The sequence below is a fragment of the Pygocentrus nattereri genome, chromosome 23, assembly GCF_015220715.1.
Source record: "Pygocentrus nattereri isolate fPygNat1 chromosome 23, fPygNat1.pri, whole genome shotgun sequence".
In the NCBI taxonomy this organism is placed as follows: domain Eukaryota; kingdom Metazoa; phylum Chordata; class Actinopteri; order Characiformes; family Serrasalmidae; genus Pygocentrus; species Pygocentrus nattereri.
The window spans coordinates 10,424,018-10,436,177 of NC_051233.1; positions in this window are offsets into that span (position 1 = coordinate 10,424,018).

A 12,160-nucleotide genomic window follows, 5' to 3' on the forward strand; every position below is an offset into this window, starting at 1 on the left:
TGTTCTGACTGATTAACCACCAGAGCGGTTGAAAGTGGTAGGGGCATCCTGCTAAATGTTCCACCCCTGTCTTGCAGTCTGCAAACATACCCTTTTATTCCTGAGCAGCTGTGTCCGATAATCTTACAATGATGTTGATCCTGCCATATGAGCCAGAGTCCGATCCTAAAACTCAGAACAAACTCTTCCTGGACTCCAGTAGCTGCTGTGCACTGTGTGAAGGTGAGCCAAGCTTGCTGGTAGGCAAGCAATAATGATTGTGCTACAAGATTACATCATCTTGAAACAAAGGGAAAGAGCTGGAATTCCAATGAAGCATTTCAGGCAGCTGAGAAAGCAGTTTCTGGAGGAGAGAGTTATTCCCTCTGGCATGAACTTTGTGTTTTGTAACTTTGCAGATTGTTTACATGCACAAAAAAACCTACAACACACTAAAGGAAAGGGAAAAATGAAAAAAGCATAATAGGTCGCCTTTAAGAGCAAGGATAGGTCAAGGCTCACCACACTGACAAAAATGCATCAGTAAAAAAATCCAACAGTTTAAGAAAAATGTTCCTCAATGAGCGCTTGCAAGAATTTGAGGTATTTCACCTTCTGTGGTGCATAATATCATTAAAAGAATTAAAGAATCTGGAAAAATGTCTGCCTAAAGAGCAAGGCCAAAAAGCACAATTGAATGCCTATAACTTTTGACCCCTCAGCCGGCACTACGCTTCCTGAAGCATGCCCATATGCATCATAAAAGCATTACACAAAATTGCATAACTTTTGTTTTTAAATAAACAACACAACCACATTTTTATAATTCACATTTTCACCTAATTGTTGTAGCCCTACACGGCATATTGGAATGAATAACATTACTTATCACCATTTCTTCAGCCAAATAAATAAACACCTAAGATTCAGCAGATTACATTTTGGGGTGTTGATGCTAGATGTTCTTTATTGACCTGAAGTCAGTCCCCTACATTCTTCCAAAATGTTTCAGATTAGAATTTGGGTCAATAAACCAGTCCCAGACCGAATTCGATCCATAGCAGAAGGTGTACAGTACAGTGGATCCACAACTGCTTAAGACTTTTAGCACTCAGAGCTTTCTCTCCTTCATCCAGGCCCATCAAATCCATGAGTCACCATTTGCTTTTCTCCCCTCTAATGCCTGGTTAAATTATTCATCTACCCAAGCCTCCTTTCACCCACCCATCCATCTAGCCATCCATCCATCTCATCCAGTCTTTCCCTTACCACCTGGCCGGTGCTGAGCCAAAGGATGGTCTCATCTCTGCACCATGTGTAGCTGTCAGCCAAGGTTTTGATGGGAAGGCACACTCACACACTCTCAGTCAGCTGTCAGGCATAAAGTAGGGCAGCTCTCAGAAGACTCACATTAGTGCCATCTAAGAAGGGAGTTCCACAGGACACAGAGAGGAAGCTTTTTCTCTCCTTATGTCTGTCTCTCAGCCTTACACTACCCCAAAATATTGGGGAATGCTTTGCTTTCTTTCGAAATTTGAATTTTCTCGCTTTAACTTTTCGATTAATTATGAAAAGCAGGATCGACATGTTCATTTTTCATAATGTGTTTCCAAACGAAGCACAGCAAGGGCATCTCTAGAGGTTTACAGATAGGAAGGCTAAACCCGGAGGCCTGGGGGTGTGGTCCCCAAGAAAATTTAAATGAATTGCCCCAAAATGTCTGTTCACTATGAACTTTTAGAGCAGCAACAGCCAGGAAAGTAATCAAAATGGCTATTTGGTCAAACTGGCACAAGCAGATCTGTCTCTTCATAGTTTGTATTAAGCTCAAAGCTAGTGTGACTTCAGACCACTATCCATCCACTTACAACCTGCACAAACCAAGCAAACATACTCATACTAAAGTCAAGCAATGCAATCTCCTCTCTCTAACAAGCAGCAAGATCCTAAAAATACTATTCAAACACGCAGATTATCCATCAGTTCAGTCTCAGGCTCAGATTTTGCTCTGTAAGCAGGTTTAATAAGCTAAGTGACAGAACTTTCTTCATTAATTTTCATTGAATATAGTATTCATTTTAAATGAAGGGTTTAACAACTCTGTTCTTCAGCTTTTCTCTTCCTCTCTTCATCTGTGTTTAGTAATACATTATTTTTAATAAACTCAGATAGTTTTTTCTGTTATAACTGGTAAGGAAATCTTCTCATCTGAGTGGCCTTCAGAGCTGCCACCTCTTACTCTCCATCTACACGAGCTTACTGTAAACAACAATGTAATGCAAATACTAGTGTCATTCTTTCCAAATACTGAAGATATATAAAAACAAAGAAAATGAAATTAACAATAACGTTATTTTTTATCTTCAAATTGTTAACTAGTTGGCATTTCAGCTAGCTAGCTAATGTTAGTGTTAGTCTAACTGCTTTTATTTACCTCACCTAAATCCAAAGTTAGTTAGAAAAAACCCACCAACCAGCTATACTGACCACAAATCGCCACAAATCCACATTGTACGTAGGTTCATTTTCAATCTCATCTTCAGATTTCTGTAAGGTCTGATATGATTGGCTTACATCTTACGGGGTCTGATATGATTGGCCGATCCGAGGGTTCCACTTCTCACGTCACGTTAGTAAATCCAGAGGAGCCTGGCCACTTCCTATTCCCCCCGTTATATCAAAAACAGGACTGCTAAACAGCAGAAAGTGGCCATAAGTGAGTTTTCAATGAATGGGAGTAAATAGCGCTCAATGGCTAAAAACAATAAATTAAAATAGTTTCTAATCACTCACCCAGAACATTTCTTTAATTTTAGAAAGTAGAAGGATGTATTTCACTAAAAAGCAAAGAAAACTCAACTATATATTTACTTTTTTCTACAGCAAACAGGATTTGGGCAGGAGGAGGGGGCTTTACTGCTAGAGTGTGAGGATCGATTGAACGCTTGGGAGTGCCCTCTAGCATTTGAGAAACCCAGAAGCCATTGCAGAGTGGTAATTTTCCTCTCTGCAGGTTCTCTGGCCTGGCCTCTTCCCGCTTTATCAAAAACAGAACTGCGAAATGCCAGAGGGCGCCTGTGAGTGTTCAATGAATGGGGATGAATGGAGTTAAATGGCTAAAAACAAAAAGTTTCTAACCACTTGCCCAAAACTTTCCTTTAATTTTAGAATTTAATTTTAGAATCTAATTTTAGAAAGAATTGGTGTATTTTATTCAAAAAGCAAAGAAAACTTACCTGTATGTTTCCTTTTCTCTACAGCACAGTTTGGGAAGCAGGATGCTAACATTACTGCTACTCAGTGCTGATTGGTTGACCAGCAGAGCAGCTCATTGGCTGTTCATGCTCACTGACGTCATGAATGTACATGAGGAGCCAATTAAAACTCCTATGACTCAAGTATAAAAGCGTTAAAAAATGTAACAGCAGTGTTAAGATGTTCTATGCTGTTCTGTGTTGAAGAAATGACTGTATTATTTTACATTAAAATGTTTAAGCTTTTATAAACTATGATTTTACTGAAATGCTCCATCTTAACCCATTCATTTTGGACTCACTCTGGAGCGCCATCTAGTGTTTGAGAAACCCGACAGACATTATACAGTGGTAAACCTAGAAAACAGGTTCTGGTAAATCTCTGGTAGCACAGCAGACACATTTCTACTACAGTATATTGTGAAATGCACAGTTGAATAATGAATAAATCAGAATAAATTATAGACAATTTGAACTAGTAATGTACATTTATTTGGAAATGTTCTCCTAAAACTGGTCTAGCAGTACCTATGAAGCACAGTATCACAGTGAGTCTCTGAGTAGGGGCCCTAAACAACACATCCTTCCTGGTGTAAGATGCAGAAATCACATGTTCATCACACGCTCAAATGAGGAACAGTCCACAGGCTCTCAGTGACAGACAGCTCTCTGGGAATTGAGCAGATGTGCTTCAGTCAGTGCCTGCCATTCTGAATCACAGGGTCACTTTCAGACTGGACAGCTGAATGATGGTGTAAATTCATGTCCATCAATCTTAATGTCATATGGACACAAGGTCCTACCTTATATAAACAGCTCTCTATAGCCCTGTATAATCCCCAGTTGATGAAATTATTAGCAAATCATCTGGTGATCAATTGATTTTTAGTGGGGTCAGGACTGAGGTTAGCACTATTGTTTTGGGTTGAGGTTATGGTCAAGGTTAGAGTTAGTGTTATATTCAGGAATAGTTAAGTTCAGGAAAGCTAAGGTAAATGTTAACATGGGTAAAGCATCTACAACGAAACCATCAAAACAAACTGTCATGATAAAAAATGGCACATGATCCCAGAACTGTTATTATAAAACGGGTGAATGTTTAGAAATTCTAGCCTGTACAGCCAAATAGTGCACCATTTACCAAGTATGGATGTGGCCAATAGTCCAAAATGACTATTTCTTAGCTCTATTTTGCACCATTGGGCAGCAGGATCCAGTATTTATATTCCTGCTTACTGCACTATTCAGGGAGCAGAGAGTCTTTTGAGATCCAGTCCCAGCATGAAAAGAGGGGAGCTATTGGTTTGGTGCTAAATATGACTCGCAGTGGTAATTTGGTGACTAGAAAGTACTAATAAAGCAAAAGGTTTTTGCATTAAACAGTGCTGTGTTAACTTATGCTCATTGTTATATGACAAAAAGTTATATTCACAATATACAGCGAATGTTCTCCTCATTCAGCAGTCCATGGGTACTTAGCAACCAAACCATACTCTAAAGGAATTTATTTAGTGGTGGAATACTTGTTTATGTCGATTATTATTATTAATAATAACTTTGTTATTATTGAAACATTGTGCATTTTATCATATTTTATGTTGGTTGCCATTTTACAAAAGCAATAAGCCAAATGAGGCTGGGGTAGCTATATTTTGGGGTAGTTAGCTGGTTAGCATTCAGTCATGTTTTACAGTAAGTCAGAGTTTGGGCTAGCTGCTACTGCCCAGCATGAAGCTATCTAGTGGATAAGGCTGTAGGCCTACTGACTTAAATTGATTTACCATTGTGTACATGCTCACTCACACTAATAGTGTAATGGACTTTTATGTGACTACATTGCTGAATCATGTTGCTGTGAACCACTGAAACTCAGCTTCGCTAGCTAGCATTCCCTTAGCAATGCTGTTACAAAGGTATAAAAATGGACAACAGCCTGACATGCCAAACCAAGCTTATATTCTGGTATGCTTAGGGCTTGTGTGATGGTGCTCTGTGACTTAAAAGTGGTCCTGATTCACATTCTTACTTTATAACAACAATGGAAAATATTCACAGCCAGCTCAAATAAGTGGCCGACCCAGCATCAGCAGCACTCATTTTTAAAGTGAGTCATTCCATGAAAAGTGTGCCATGTTGAGTCCCCAACATTTTATGTTTATCATTAACATAGCTTATGAAATGTTTTTAATATAAGTGAAAAATGATGTTTTTTAACATTTTATTTTTCGTTAAAAATAATTGGCATTTTCACTGTCATTGAGGTTTTGAAACATTATGAAATAAAACTTGTTTGAACATCAAACCGCTGTCATGCTCAAAAGTGTACATTAACCTCTTGACCCCTTGATCCTAGGCATATTACATACTAAGGCTTATTATTCAGTAACTACTCTTTTAGAAAAAAGGTACACAGCTATCACTGGTGCAGCTGTCACTCTTGTCACTGGGGTGGGACCCTCAAGGGTACATCTCAGTATCTTTAGTCAGGGAACATAATAGAACCATAATTCAAATTATTATATTTTCGAAGTTGTATTGACGCCACACCCTATCTCATCTCCAGACTTTTTGTTTTATTGTTCTGTATTAAAACATTAGGTTATGAAAAGGAACAAATGTTTCACCTAAAAAAACGTATTTAAGGTATACAATTAGACCTTAAAACCACTGTTGTACCTTTACAGTACCAACGAAAAATGTACCTACACAGAACCTTTATAATAACAGTGTAGAGGGCTGAAAGGTTGAGCTATTCTTAGGCTGTATTATTATTAAGTGACCCTTATTAGTCCCACAGTGGGGACATTTCACCTCCACATTTAACCCATCTGTGCAGTGAAACACCACATACACACTAGGGGACAGTGAGCACACTGGCCCGGAGCGGTGGGCAGCCCCATCCATAGCACTGAAGAGTTAGGGGTTAGGTGTCTTGCTCAAGGGCACCTCAGTCATGTGCTGTTGGTTCAGGGGATACTAACAACCTTCCAGTCGCAAGGCTGGTTCCCTAACCTCGAACCCACGACTGCCCCGGAAGTGTGTATTACAGCTTATTGCTGGTGGGCCCTGGCCTTTTCCAGGGTTAAACTCTGTGACTTCTATTACATGCTAAGGATCGTTATTCAGTAATTACATGGAAAACAATGCAAACTTGTTGAGTTATTCTAAAGTTATGGGAGTGACAAATTAAAATCTGAGCCATTAATAGTTTTGTGGAGTTCAGGAAGTTAATATGTTATATATATCCATTTAAAAAACATGGTTGGTTTGGAGACTGTGGCTCTGTCTAAAAGGCAGGAGACTGAGCTGGAGGTGGCAGAGATGAAGATGCTGAGATTTTCATTGGGAGTGACAAGGATGGACAAGATTAGAAATGAGCAGATCAGAGGGACAGTGAAGGTGGAGCAGTTTGGAGATAAAGCCAGAGAGGCCAGGTTGAGATGGTTTGGACATGTGTTGAGGAGGAATAGTGGATATATTGGTCAAAGAATGTTGGAGATGGAGCTGCCGGGTAGAAGGAGAAGAGGTAGACCTCAGAGAAGGTTTATGGATGTAGTGAAGGTGGACATGGATTTGGTGGACATCCATTTAAAAAAACAAACATTTTAAGACAATTATAAAAATCTCAGTGTATCCTTGAGTTTTGCTTTCTCCTCGTCTCACCAAAAAGTAATAATGAACAGTAAAAGTTGCACATTTGGCTTTAAACATTGATAACTGATGTTTTACACATCATTAACAGAATCAGTGAAGTATAACATTCATCATATTAAATTTTTTTTTTTTAGATTTTTTCCAATATTATGAAGAAAGTCATATAATGTTGCTGGCATTAACAGGCATGCCTTTGATAACTGGGGGGTACTTCAACACAAACGAGTGGAGCTATTCTTAGGTTATAGAGGTGTGTCATAGTACTTTCTACTCACCGATGGGCCCATGGCTTGCCACATTCCCCTCCATCACAACTTCAGTGTGATAGGGTTGTACTTTACTGTATTATTTGACACAAAAAAGTAAAATGTTTACTAAGATGGGAAGATCTGTTTTTTTTTTTTTTTCTGGTAAAAGGAAGTACATAATAAAAACTATAAAGAACAAAGAGATATAATTTCTTGGCAGGAAGAATTAGCTTGACTGATTGGCACCGATCTTGTGGACGTCTTGAGGAAAATCCTGTAAAAAGCAGTTTTGTCACCACACAGTTGCTTGCAACAACCGAGCAGAGTTCAGCTGTGAGAGATGTGAACCCCTTAGAGAGCCCAAGCAGTCAGCCTTTGAGCTTGATTAGTGGCATATGGAGGGCATCTGGTCACTGGTGCTGGCAGTCACTGTGTGTGTCTACATGGGTGTCAGTTTTTTCTGTGTGCTTGTTTACACAATCAGTGGACATCTTCCAGTGGAGAATTTCAACATTTCATGTACACATGCAGACTGTATATGTATCAAGTTACACCTACGGTGTAAGGCTTATCCATCCTTGAGAGCAGTGACACAAATCACCCAGACAAAGAGGGGGTAATGGGAGCATTAGCTGGTCATAACAGCTTTCAGTACTGCAGGTCTAATGGATCCATAATGGAAAATAAACTGTGCATTTGCATAGATTTTTAATGTAGTTCAACATGTTTGAGTAGAACATGCTTTTAGCCCATTATTCCCATAACATCATCATTGAAGTGTTTTTTTTTTTGCTGAATTGTGTGTATATGACAGAATTCACAACACTTCTTGCCATCCCAGTGACTGTAATATAGCACCATTTTGAAGCATGTTAATAACTCACAGTGAGACCTAGCCAGGCTAAAGTACAGCCTCATTATAGCAGGGTTAGTTTTAACACAGTCTTACAACTAAGCCTCCTAAAATAAGCTCACTGTCCACTCTATTAGACCCTCCTACCATGTCAGCCTACCTTGTAGATAAAGTCAGAGACGACAGCTCATCTGCTGCTGCAAAGTATGTGTTTTTCATCAGTGGTCACAGGACGCTGTTGGCTTATATTTTTGATTGGTGGACTATTCTCAGTCCAGCAGTGACACCGTGGTGTTTAAAAACTCCAGCAGCACTGCTGTGTCTGATCCATTCAGACCAGCACAACACACACTAACACACCACCACCACATCAATGTTACTGCACTGCTGAGAATCATCCAACACCCAAATAGTACCTGCTCTGTGAGGGTCAATGAGGGTCCTGAACACTGAAGAAAAGGGTAAAAGGTTCTCTAACAAAGTAAGCAGAGAAACAGATGGACTACAGTCTGTAATTGTAGAAATACAGAGTGCACCTATATAGTAAGTAGAGCTGAGCATATGAGCAATGAGCATAGAAACAAGGTCATAATGTTATGCCTGATCAGTGTGTGTGTCTGGGTATGTGTATATATATATATATATATATATATATATATATATATATATATATAATGTCTATTGTATATATATATATATATATATATATATATATATATATATATATATATATATATATATATATATATATATATATATATATTCTAGCAGGAACCAGTGATTGCATACTTTCATTCATGACGGGGCCATTTGGTTCCCACAAAATCATACATTCACACATTGATGCATACAAGGGCGGTAATTTAAAAGATCCACCACTTTTGAATAGAAGAAGCCAGCACTTGAAATGATTCATTTGTATCAAATTCTGCCCATTTATTCATTTTTGCACAAAGTCCTTCAGAGTGGTTTGATATGTTTCTAGTGAAACATATCATTTCAGAACTTTTCCCAGTAGTAGTCATAGGAATCAGATGTCTGAAAAGTTTAATGCCTCCATTTCCATCACACAAAGCTATTAAATGGTTACTGCCTGATGTCTGAGACAGTGTTTTATAGTGGTTTTGAAACAAGGCTTTGGCCTTAAATCTTTTTTTATTTATTCGTGGTAAAGATAGGGATTGCATGGAGATTTACCACTATTTTACCATTATTAACATTATATATAAAACTCCAAAGTTATGTGAGGGTTTGCTGGCTGTATTTTGTAATAAATAAAATTAGAAATGGAAAGTTTGTGAAGAAACTTTAAGTTGGCTTTAAAAAGCCAGTTAATTATGTTAAAACATTTAAATGGTTAAATGGTTTAACACTGTTGATAATTCATGAATGAAGTTCAACCTTTAATTCTGTGCCACGTTAATTTCAGTGCTACCTTAAATTAAGTTCCACCTTAAATTTTTTGCTGCCTTAAGTTTAATGCTGTGTTAATTGAAGTTCCACCTTAAATTATGTGTAAATTAATTTCTCTGACTTAAATTCTGTTCCACCTCGAATTGGGTGCCATCTTAAATTCTGTGCCACCTTAAAGTGTTACCTTAAATAGAGTTCCCCCTTAAATTTAGTGCTATGTTACCTGCAGTACCACCTTAAAAGAAGTTTCTCCTTAAATTCTGTGCCATCTTAATTTTAGTGCTACCTTAAAGAGAATTCCACTTTAAATTATGTGCCTCCTTAAATGTAGTGCTATGTTAATTGCAGTTCCACCTTAATTTCAGTGTCAGCGTAAGCTCAGTGCTACCTTAAAACAAGTTCCACCTTAAATTCAGCACTACCTAAGTGCAATTCCACCTTAAAAGCAGTTCCACCTTAAAAAAAAATCATACGTGCTGATACTGATGTGCATTAGGCTGTGAGCGGGTGAGACTATGTGTTCCGTGTGGGAGTGTGTGTGTGTGTGTGTGTGTGAGAGGTGTCCATTGTGACATCAAGTGTGGCATGTCGCCAACATTCCACCCATTCATTCCCTAGGGGAAAAATATCATCTATGAACAATAATTTTCCAAAAACCGTAAGCCGGATCGCTTAGATAACCAACCTAGTCGGGTATATGACCTACAATCCTGCCAAGTTTCGAGGCTCTAGCTCAAAAACTGGAGGTGGAGTAGCATTTAGTTTTTTGAGTATATAATAATAATAATAATACTAAGAAGTTAACTAAGAAGTTTCAAGCCAACTTAATTATCATTATTTTATCCATAGACTTTGAGCCATGACATCTATCACCATCACTGTAAAGAAAATCAGAGATTCAATAAATGAACCCACAACAAGCCACTCTGAATGACTTGCATTTCAGGTGATTTCACATGATTTACATTTCACTGAATTAATTAGGTATGAAATAATGTACAGCATATGTAAATTATGAGCTGAGCAGATGTCCACATATTTTAATTCAGTTCAAAACTGCTTACACCATTTTATCTTTATTTTACTTTACATGAGTAATGAGGCTGTCTCTAGGCCACAGTTCTTGATTTCCATCTAACTAGAAATTTAAAAAGGTTGCTGTTTATCTTAATTTTATTAGATGCAGGTGAGGTGAAACCTCATTTACAGTGAACCCAGCAAGCAAGCACAGTAGAATGGCAAACCGTTTAAGACACACTTTGGTGTGCATGTATGGGTGTGGGTGGCTTTGAACAGCATAGAAGCCTACATGCAGTGGAATTGAAATTGTAATGATCTGTGCCATTGCTTTATAGTGTAGTACTGCTGCCATGGCAACCACTGGAAGATCCTTAGTGGATTTCAACGTACTGTGTAGTAATTTGCTTTAAGTTATGCCTCTGGATTCAGTACTAGATTGTACAAAATGTCAAGACAACTGACTCTGACACAAGCACTCCCTGGCATATACGTAGAGTCCTGATAATGGATTCATATTTCATACTACATAGGCATGTTTTGAAAAATTCGATCCAACTCCAGTGAGTTGCAGAACGGAGGCCCCAATTTCTGGGTCATTAGCCAGCACATACGTCCTTCCTGCATTGCCAGAGACAAAAGATCACATCTCTGATGTTGTCATAGTAACCTACTCACTGCTATCTAAAGCTGGTCAGCATTCTCTTCACACATTCTAGTTCAGGCTTTTAGAACGGGGTCGGTAGAAGATACAGTCTACATCTAGATACTTTCTAGATGCTCACCTTGTCTTTATCTACATTATTATATAAGATGGTTCTTTAGTAGGGACAAGTTCATAACATTTAAGTTCAAGGCATTTAAGTTCATAACAATAGCAGAATACCATTCTCAAAAAGGTTCTATATAGATCCATATTTTAAACCCCACTTAAGCAGTTTTTATGAAGACTCTGACATTCACCAGCATGTTCGTATTGGGATTGTTCTTAGGTAAGAACAGAATCTACACACTCAAGAGCACAAAGATATGAGCAGTTCTATGGTTTAAGAACACGTGATGAATCTGATGTAGACTTTTTCTTAGGACCTTTCTCAAGAACAAATTTGAGAAAAAAATTTTGTTTTTCTAGGATATTGGAGAAAGAGGCCCACTGCCTTACTGAAGAACCCTTGAAGAATTGTCATTTCGAGAGTGTAACATAAAGTATCTATTAAAAGCAATTGAAAGTTTAGTGGAACGTCATAGCTTGAATAAATCTAACCCTAAACATCACCTTGACTTAAACCACAAAACCTAACCCCACTAAATTTATACCTAAGCCTAATCCTAATTTCAGCTCAAAACCTAAATCTAACCCCAACACTGTTAGACTGTTAGAAACTGTCAGTCTTTTTAGAGATGGAACTCTTGAAATGAACTGCGACCCAAAATAGCTTAAAAAACTTTTTGGTGTATGATTTTTTTCTGAAGAGCGATTTTCCTTTCAACTAAAATCAAACCACCTTGGGAACCACAACATTTTATGTCCATTTTACCATTTATCTTGGCTGTAATTATGACTCAATGTGTGCTACTAGTGCAAGCTAAAAAATATAATATAGATGAAAACTCAGACTTACTTTGCTCTGCTTTAAGCTTTAATTCAGCTACAGCCTCTTATCTCGAATCTCTGGAGGAAAACTTTAGTAGAATAATTTCTTGTAAAATGCCTCTTAACGTTTGACTTTTTACAAGACTAA